The 8,747-nt window shown below is 60.1% G+C and overlaps 1 long non-coding RNA gene across 1 annotated transcript; it reads left to right on the top strand.

Annotated features, from left to right (window-relative positions):
* The first annotated feature begins 753 nt into the window (after positions 1-753).
* LOC132003744 (uncharacterized) lies at positions 754-5,345 on the top strand. Its single transcript, XR_009400284.1, has 3 exons — positions 754-1,511; positions 3,668-3,827; positions 4,255-5,345. It is a non-coding gene; the product is annotated as an uncharacterized LOC132003744 (long non-coding RNA).
* The last annotated feature ends 3,402 nt before the right edge of the window (positions 5,346-8,747 follow it).

Here is an 8,747-nt window from a genome sequence, read left to right as displayed (position 1 = left end):
CTGCCTGGCTCTGTGGGTTAATTGACTTCTGGTCTTGGCTCAGGCCATGATCTCAGGGTCGTGGGATCGAGCCCCATGTCAGGCTCTGCTCCGCACAGCGTCAGCTTGGGAATCCATCTCAAGTCCTTAGAAATAGTCTCAAAAAATGTGCCCGTTACTCCAGTAGTAACTCGTGTAGGACCAGGAATGTCGGTCTTTATCCTCAAATTTCCAGTTCTACCTTGAAAGAGCTGGTTTCCTGGGAATCCGTCCAGGCCTGCATGTGTCCCTCCTGCCCCTTCTCTGCCTGTCCTCGGTCCTGCGGCCTGTCATGGAACTCAGCACCCTGGTCCCTGAGTTTCCTAAAACGCAATAATCTGGATCCAGGTCCCATTTCTGAGCCAAGGACCTGGTGTGGGGTGTGGTTCCTGTGTCCTTGCTAAGAGTCTTGGGGTCTGGCCAGGTTAGGGGGTTGGCACAAAGCAGCCATGCACCTGGGGTTGTGGGAGGCGATGCAAGTGTTCCGGAGAGTGGTCCTGGGCCGAGGCGACAGGTTGCTGGCCAAGGGTGGGGCCTGTGGGGCTTGGCACAGAGACGGGGGTGGGGAGGGCGGTGGGCGGGGCAGGCGGACTAGGACCTGGCTGGGTGCGTCCTCCAAAGAGCGCCCAGGGCCAGGCCCAACTCTGGCAGTTTGGGGCTTGCTGACGACCGGGTCAAGCCCCACTGAGACGGCTAGAACCACAGCCCAGTAGGACAAGGGGCGGGCGGGGCCTGGGAAAGCTGCTTCGCTCAGGCCACAGACACCACTTGAGCCTGGTGTTGGGGGGCGGGGGGGCGTGTCCTCTCTTCTCAGAGCTGCTTCGGTTTGGAGCCAGGAGTCCTCTTACCTGCATGCATAACCTGTCCCTCCCAGGACCAAGGGGAGAAAGTGCCCCGACTGGTTTGGCAGAGACAGCCTGGCCAGGACCTAGTGGTGTGGCTGGGATGTGGCTTTCCCGGGACAGGGACGCGGACAGCTTGGGGAGCGTGGGGACCGGGTGGTGTGGAGACAGGCGACAGGCAGAGCCTCCACAGGCCACGGCTTCCCACTTCCCGGAGCCCGCGCTCCGCACGGAAGGGCAGCGGGGAGGTCCTGCCGGTCCAGGGGCCCCATGTTGCTCCTCCAACGCTGGAAGCCAGCAGCCCCCCCCCCCCGGGGCCACGGCCTGCTCCCGCAGTCCCTGGGGCCCCAAGCCGATTACTGGCCCAGGGGGACAGGGACAGGAGAGCTCACAGCAGCCCTCACCAGTCTGCCCGGCCTTTTTTTCTTAAAGAAACACTTCACACTTGACAAAAAGCTATATGCCCAGTATTTGTGGACATTCTAGCAACAGGATGTGCTGGGCTGCCGGACCCTCACTCCCCCATGGACTCGGCTCCTCAGCAGAGACGGGCGGGCCTGGCAGGCGCAGCCCAGGACGCGGTGGGGCCGGTGCGGGTGTCTCCACCGCTCCTGCGCCCCTGAGGAGAGAAGCAGCTGAGTGTGACAGCAGGTGAGAAGTGTGTCCCCACGACACCTGGGCAGGGACGACCCCATGTCCACTACCCGCCGACTGGGCCACCAGCACGTGGCCTGTCTGTACGACACAGGATTTCTTGGCCATAAAAAGGAGTGGACAGCTGGAAGGCAGCAGGTGTGCTCCCCACATCTGAGGACCGGCAAGGTCTCGCTCCCCTGAACCCACACCCCCAGCCTCCCCCCAAACCGCCACCGGCAGCACAGAGATCCACGGCCTGTCCTCCGCCCGCGCCGTCGGCCAGGGAAGGAGGCGGTCTGCTGCGACTGGACGGCGATGTGGGCTCGTACCTACTGTGTAGAGAGACAGTAGTTCGTTTCATATTTTGCTTAGAAAGGAGATCATTCCATGGAACTTTGAAAAGAGAATTTTGTTTTAAAGATTTCAAGTCCTCTCTACACCAAACATGGGGCTTGAACCCACAGCCCCGAGATCGAGGGGTGCTCGCTCCCCTAAGCCACCCGGGTGCCCCTGCAGGATCCGACTCCAGGATCCCGTTGAGGGAGGAGGGAGCTGGGGGCGGGAGGGGCCGTGGGCAGGGCAGCCTGTGGTGTGAGAAGTCTGGATCCTTGAGGCTGGGGTCCTCTGGGGCTGCTGGGGACAAGGGGGGGGGCGCCAGTGACCTCCTGGCCCGGGTCATCGCCAGTCGCCGCCCCGCCCCACTGCATCCAGCCGGGGTGGGACGAGCTCATCTCTTCATCAACAGCCGGGGTTTGGTTGGGTTTGGTTTTTAAGGAACCCGCAGAGCACAGCACAAGCGCAAACTCGCAGGGTAGGGAAGGCTTCTGGGGAACAGCGCGCCTCCCCCCAAACAGACCCTCCCCCGGAGACAGCCCGGCCCGCCAGACCCGGGTACTGCCCCGAGGGCGCCGGCAGGAGAGCGAGCACGGACGGGGCGGGAAACCGCTCCTGGGGGTAGGACTTTCCGTAGGAGCTTGAGTTCCCGAGCAAGTGGAGTCACGGGCTTCCTCCCTCCCTCCCCCACCCCCCCTCCCCTCCCAGTCCTCCCCCTCCTGCCCCCTCCCCTTTCCCCCAGGAGGCTGCTAGTCCAAGGCCCGACCACCCCACCACCTTGCTCCAGGGGTCCGCTTGTTCTGCTGTGCTGTAAGCCTGAGGGATCTGACCCGGCTGAGGTCCATACTATGAGACCGACCGGCCCTTTGTGGGGGTGGGGGTCCCCTCTCCTTGCCCGTCCTGTGCGGCCCTCGAAGGGGGTGCTCCTGGCTCCCCAGCTGCCCCTGCTGGGCTCCATCGTGACCCTGCCTGGGTCTCCGGGGCCCTCATTCGCTGCCTCCCAGGGGCCGGGGGTGGGGTGGGGTGGGGTGGGGGGGCTGCTCCAGGGGGCAGGCACCGGGGAGTGGGGGCCATCGGTAGGAGGTGTCCCCGGGCCTTTGAAGACCCCCGCTCTGCTTTCTGCCCCGGGACCCCCAGGAAGACGCCTGCCTGCCTGGGTTTCATTGCTGGAGTGTCTCAGAGAAAGGCAGGGTGGGGGCTGGACGTCTAGGGGTCGTTCAGCGCGAGAGCAAACTGTGCTCTTTGCCTTTTGCACAAACCACAGCTGGGTCACCCTCCTCCCCTTTGTAAATGCTGTTCCCATTCCTGACCCTCCTGAGGGGAGACTGGCTTCTTCTGACTCCAGGTCTAATGACCCTTCAACCCCAATGTCAGTAGCAAGACGACCGTCTCAGGATCCCTTGCCTGGCAGCTTTCCTGGCGCAAATCCTGGAGCAAGACGCGGCGGGTCTATGCCCGAGCAACTCCGTGGCCCAAGCTTGCCTTCCGCTGCACCCGTCCAGAGCACCTTCTGCCTCCGTGAAAGGGCTTCCCTCCGAAGCACCTGCTCTGCATGGTCTCGGTGCCCCACCCCTGCCACTGTTCCCGGATTGCTGCTGTCTTGTCCCTTCCTTGTCCCCAGGGTGACCGCACCTCCCCCTGTGGGTTCTGGGCCACCCTAGGCTGTCCCACTGTGAGCGATCTACTTCAGAAGGGCTCCCTGCTCTGCACAGGCTGTTCTCTCTCTCTCCCCCTGGACAGCTTTGTCCCCTGCTCTTGGACGGCAGGGTGTCCATGGAGCAATTCTCTCTCATTCCCTTTGAATGCCCTTAGTGCCTAGCCCAGCTCTGTCCCTGCAGGCTGCTCCTGGCTTTCTGGGGCTTTCCCCACCTCTCCAGTGAGGCGCCCTCTGGGCAACATCTAGGCCCAGAGCAGGGAGCAGCCCTCCGAGTGGTCATGCCGTCCAGCCCTGGCCGTGCTCCCTCCAGCGCTCAGGACCTAGGTCTCTGGAGAGAGTGGGTAAGCAGTGGGCAGATGTCGCTCTGTGACCGGTCCTGGGGTTGTGCCCCAGGGCCGGGAGCTGCTGGGCTCCTCCCCATTCCACAGAGGACAGCCAGACATCCACTGCCCAGGGCAGAGACCTCCCCGCACTTCCACAGCCGTTAGTGCTGGCCAAGGTGCTCCCGCCGCTGGACCTGGTCCAGAGGTGACAGTTGTGACCGTGGCGCCCACGGTTGGGCCTCTGAGGGTTGGGAGTCCCTGGGACTGTTGACCAGAGTGCCCACAAGTGGCCTCTGGGGACTCGGGTTTATCACGACACAGCCACCGGGTTCCAAGAGGGACCATCCCCAAAGCCAGTGTTCCAGAAGATGACTTGAGGTTGCTTTTTTAAGTTTATTTATTTCTTTCTTTTTTACTAATCTCTACACCTAACATGGGGCTCCAGGTCCTGAGCCCAAGACCAAGAGTCCCTCACCATTCTGACCGAGCCAGCCGGCGTCCCCCACTGGGGTCCACGAGCAGCCTTACCGAGGTGTCAGCGCGCCAGGAAGCTCGCACTTGTGCAGGACACGGTCTCACAAGTCTGGATGCCTCCATACACTCTTGAAACCATCACCCCAGGCAAGATGGGGGGCACATCCAACACCTCAGAGGTTTCCTCCTGCCCCTCCCATCCTGGGAAACCACCGATCTTTCATCACTGCAGATTTCTGTAATTTTATGTAAATAAAACCATATAACATGTACTCTTCTGTTTTTTTAAATGAGCTCCGCATCCAGTGTGGGGCTCGAACTCATGACCCCCCAGATCAAGGGTTGCATGCCCTGCGACGGAGCTGGCCAGGCGCCCTGGTCATTTCAAATCTGTGATCTCCTCTTTGACTCCAGAGTTATTTAGAAAAATAGACAAATCCGTTATTCTAGTTGGAGACCGGACCACCCGCCCTCGATGACAGCACAAGTGGATAGAAAATCACGAGGAGGCGGAAGACCTCAGCACCCACCACAGGGCCTGGCCGACAGCCGTGGGGTGTTCCACGCACAGCAGCAGAGCCCAGGGAGACCACGGCCGACCATTCCCTGAGCCCGAAAACAAACCCCAACAAATTTAAAAGACTTGAAACCATACAAATTGCATCACCAGCCGCAGTGAAATCAAGCTAGACGTCAGTGGCAGAAAGATGACACTTGGAAACCATCTCTGGATCCAGAGGACAGAAGACACCTCAAGGAAAGCTGGAAAAATAGGAAAAGGAAAGCTGGGGGGCCTCTGGGGGGCTCAACAGCTTAAAGCCGCTGCCTTCGGCTCAGGTCATGGTCCCAGAGTCCTGGGATCCAGCCCCGCATCGGGCTCTCTGCTCAGCGGGGAGCCTGCTTCCCCTCTCCTCTGCCTGCCTCTCTGCCTGCTTGCGATCTCTGTCTGTCCAATAAATAAATAAAATCTTTTAAAAAAGAGAATCTCTTAGTAACGCAGGAGTAGAAAATATTTCCTTGACCTGATAAAGGGCATTTCCTTAAGAATATAGAGAAAAATTAAAATATTTAGAAGGATAAACGTTTGATTATTTAACAATTTTTAAAATTATGCATGATAAAAATTTCATAAACAAAAATATACAAACACACACACAAATTACAAACCCGAGACAACATTTGCAAAGTATGTGATAAAAGCTTTCTAATATACTAATTGCTCCTACAAATCACTGTACTAAGAAACCTGAGAGAAAAATAGGCTAAGATTGTTCATCTTTTGTGGGCCATACACCTTGCATTAGCTGCGAGTCTTCTGATCATATGGTAGAGAAACAAGGTTCAAAATGACTTGTACAAAAGAAATGTTTCGGCTTATGTAACTGAAAAGCCTGGGTATTAGCTTTCAGGTATGGCTCGATCCAGGTGCTTCACCCATTCCTCCTCTGCCTCAGTCCAGCTTTCCTCTGCATGACTTCATTGTCAGGCAGCCTCTCCTCAAAAGAGGACCGCACTGCAGCAGTTCAGATCCCCCCATGAAGAGAGGAGAGCCAGGATCCGGATGAGCTCTCCCAGACCCCACCAGAGTCAACCCCAAACTCGGGCGTCCCAGGACAGGCCGAGCCGCCGAGCTTGAGTGTCCAGGCTCTGTAGCCCAAGAGTGGGGAGAGGGTCCCCAAAGGGAAAACAAGCTGCTGTTCACAGAAAAGTATGAAGAGACTGGCCGATGTCCCGCAGACGGAAGTTCTGCCCCTCGCAACCCTACCTAGAAATTAAAAGAGCACAGGCGTGTCACTCCTCTGCCCAGAATGCGGTCCTGTCGCTGCCGGACGTGGGCGCGCGGCTGGAGGGTGTCACGCCAGCCCACGAGACAAACACCGTATGCTTTCAGTCAAGTGTGCAGTTTAGGAAACAAACATGCAGAGGGTAAAAAGACAAGCCAGGAAACGGACTCCTCTCTGGAGAGTTCCCTGATGTTGGGGCAGGCAGGTGACGGGGTCTCAGAGGAAGCTTGTCCAGCGGCTGCCTCACATCTGCAAGTGCTGAGTCACTGCCTCTTACCCGCCAGACTGCTCTTAGCCCGACTTAAATAACCAGATTAAAACAAACAAACAAACTTGGAACTACAAAAAGAAAGAAAAAAAGAAATGGGCATCTGGGTGGCTCAGTGGGTTAAGCCTCTGCCTTCCGTTCAGGTCATGATCTCAGGGTCCTGGGATCGAGCCCCGCATCGGCTCCCCCCGCCCCAGCCTGCCTCTCTGCCTGCTTGTGATCTCTGTCAAATAAATAAGTAAAATCTTTAAAAAAGAGAGAGAGAGAAAAAAATTAAAACAGCTCGGGATCCTGTCCTCGGAGAATGTGTTCTCCCACAGAGCTCGTGGAGCAGCCGTGATGCGCTTCAGGACACAGCGGGGAGGGGGGACACCGGGGCAGAGGGGGAGCAAAGGGAAGTGGGAGAGGCCGCCAGAGCCCCGAGGCAGGTGGCGGGCTGGCCGGCAGGGCCGGGGCACTGGGGCTCCGGGGCCAGGTGCTGTCAGGGGCCCTGGGTGAGGCCGGGGGCTCAGTCAGGTGCGGGGAGCACAAGGCTGCCCCTGGCTGGCAGCTCCTCAGGGGACAACGAGCTGCTGCTCCTCTTCTCCAGGCTGTCCCAGAGAGATGAGGCCAGTGGCCCTGGGGGAACTCACCCCCCCGGGGTCGCCGTTCCCTAACATGCCATTGCCAACATGTGGGGCGGCCCGGGGGCCCCTGAGAGGACAGATGGTTACCCACACGTGGCTGTCTGTCCAGTGGAAGGACATCCCGACACACACGACAGGAGGGGCGGACAGGGAAGACATCCCCCCGCGCCCGGGGGAGCAGAGCCAGACGCAGGAGGGCAAACCCAGTGTGATCCCTCCGACAGGTGTCAGGAAGGAACGTGTGCAGCCACGTGAGGCTGGGGAGAGGGATGCGGCTCCGGGCCCGGGCAGGCGGGCTCTGAACGTGACCGCGTGGCGGCTGCACGTTCCCAGCGCTGTTCTGAGCCCCCGACCTCGTGCTTCATCGGGCTCCCAGCTCGGCGGGGAGTCTGCTTCTCTGTGTGACCTTCTCCCTCTCCTGCGCGCGCGCTCTCTCTCTCTCAAATAAATAAATAAATAAAGATCTTTTAAAAAGTAAAAAATGATCTTAAAATGCCATATAGGACACAAAAAGAAGAAAAACATTGGAAGAGCAGAAGGACGGCGGCTGTGAGAAAGGCAGAGGTCCAGCCGGCCCGGGAGCCCCCCGAGGAGAGCTGCGTCCCCCCGGGCCTCGGACCCCCTTCCCGCCCCTCCGGGGAGCCCACCACCCCCACGGGAGGGAGGAGAACACGGCCCGTCCCTGCACCCACCTGCTGCTGCCCGGTGGTGTTCCTTTATGCTGCGGGTCGGTGTCCCGCGAGAGCGGGGACCCCCAGCCGTCGGGCCGAGGGCTTCCTCTGGCTGTGCCCCCCAGGCAGGCGGCCCACCGGGGCCGGCGGAGCAGAGCCCACTGTCATTTGCTCGGTGGACGTGTCTGTGGCTGGGAGAAGGAGCTGGGGGTGAGCAGGTCCACCGCCGAGCAGGCCGCCGCCTTGCGGAAAGCCTGTCACCCTCAGGGTGGCCACTGGGTGGCAGTCACGGGGCGCCTGTGGCCAGGAAGACCTCGCAGCAGGAGCAGGTAGGGTGGGGGGGGTGGTTAGTGACCCAGAAGGGTGCTGCCCTCAGCGGCCCAGGCTGGGGTTCCTCGTGCCCAACCAGCCGCTGAGGACACGCCTCCCAGGGGACAAGAGGAGCCGGCACACGAAGCCGGCACAGGAAGAATTGGCAGAAATTATTTCCGGGTTTGCCTGGGAACAATACTGATCTGGAAAATACAAGCCTCCCAAATCCGGGGCTCAGAGGTGGTTCGAGCCCCCAGGACTTCCGAGGGGCGGCGGGGCCCAGGGGGACGTGCTTCCTGCACCGGGGTAGGACCCCGGGCCTCTCTGTGGGTCCCACACAGCTGCCAGCACCGGACCACAGAGGGGCGCCCGAGAGGGTGACAGGCAGGCCAAGGACATTTGAGGGGCCTGCGCCCACCTGGGGGAAGCAGGTAGGGGGACATGCTAGACCACACAGCTGGTCTGTCCAGCCAGGAGTGTGTCTGTCCTCCCTCCAGACTCCAGCGGGAGACAGTGGGAAGTTTGCAGCAGGAGGGGGATCCCCGAGTTTGGGGCCGAGTGTGGAAGGCTCTGGCTGCCTTGGGTGAATGGTTTGGGGACTGCAGTCATGGGTCCCATGGGCGCACAGGGCCGGGGGAAAGGGGGCAGAGGACCACGTAACCCCAGGCCTTGGGGGCAGGTACAGTGCAGGGGCACAGAGAGGGGCCTGCTTGCTTCCAGCATGGGCCCCGGTATCACTCCACCACCCCTCCTGCCCTGTGTGCAACCCTCGGGGAAGTGAGTGCAGCTTCCTTTTCCCAGTG

This window comes from Mustela nigripes, chromosome 16 (assembly GCF_022355385.1).
Source record: "Mustela nigripes isolate SB6536 chromosome 16, MUSNIG.SB6536, whole genome shotgun sequence".
Classification (NCBI taxonomy): Eukaryota; Metazoa; Chordata; class Mammalia; order Carnivora; family Mustelidae; genus Mustela; species Mustela nigripes.
This window is presented reverse-complemented; position numbering and strand designations above follow the sequence as displayed.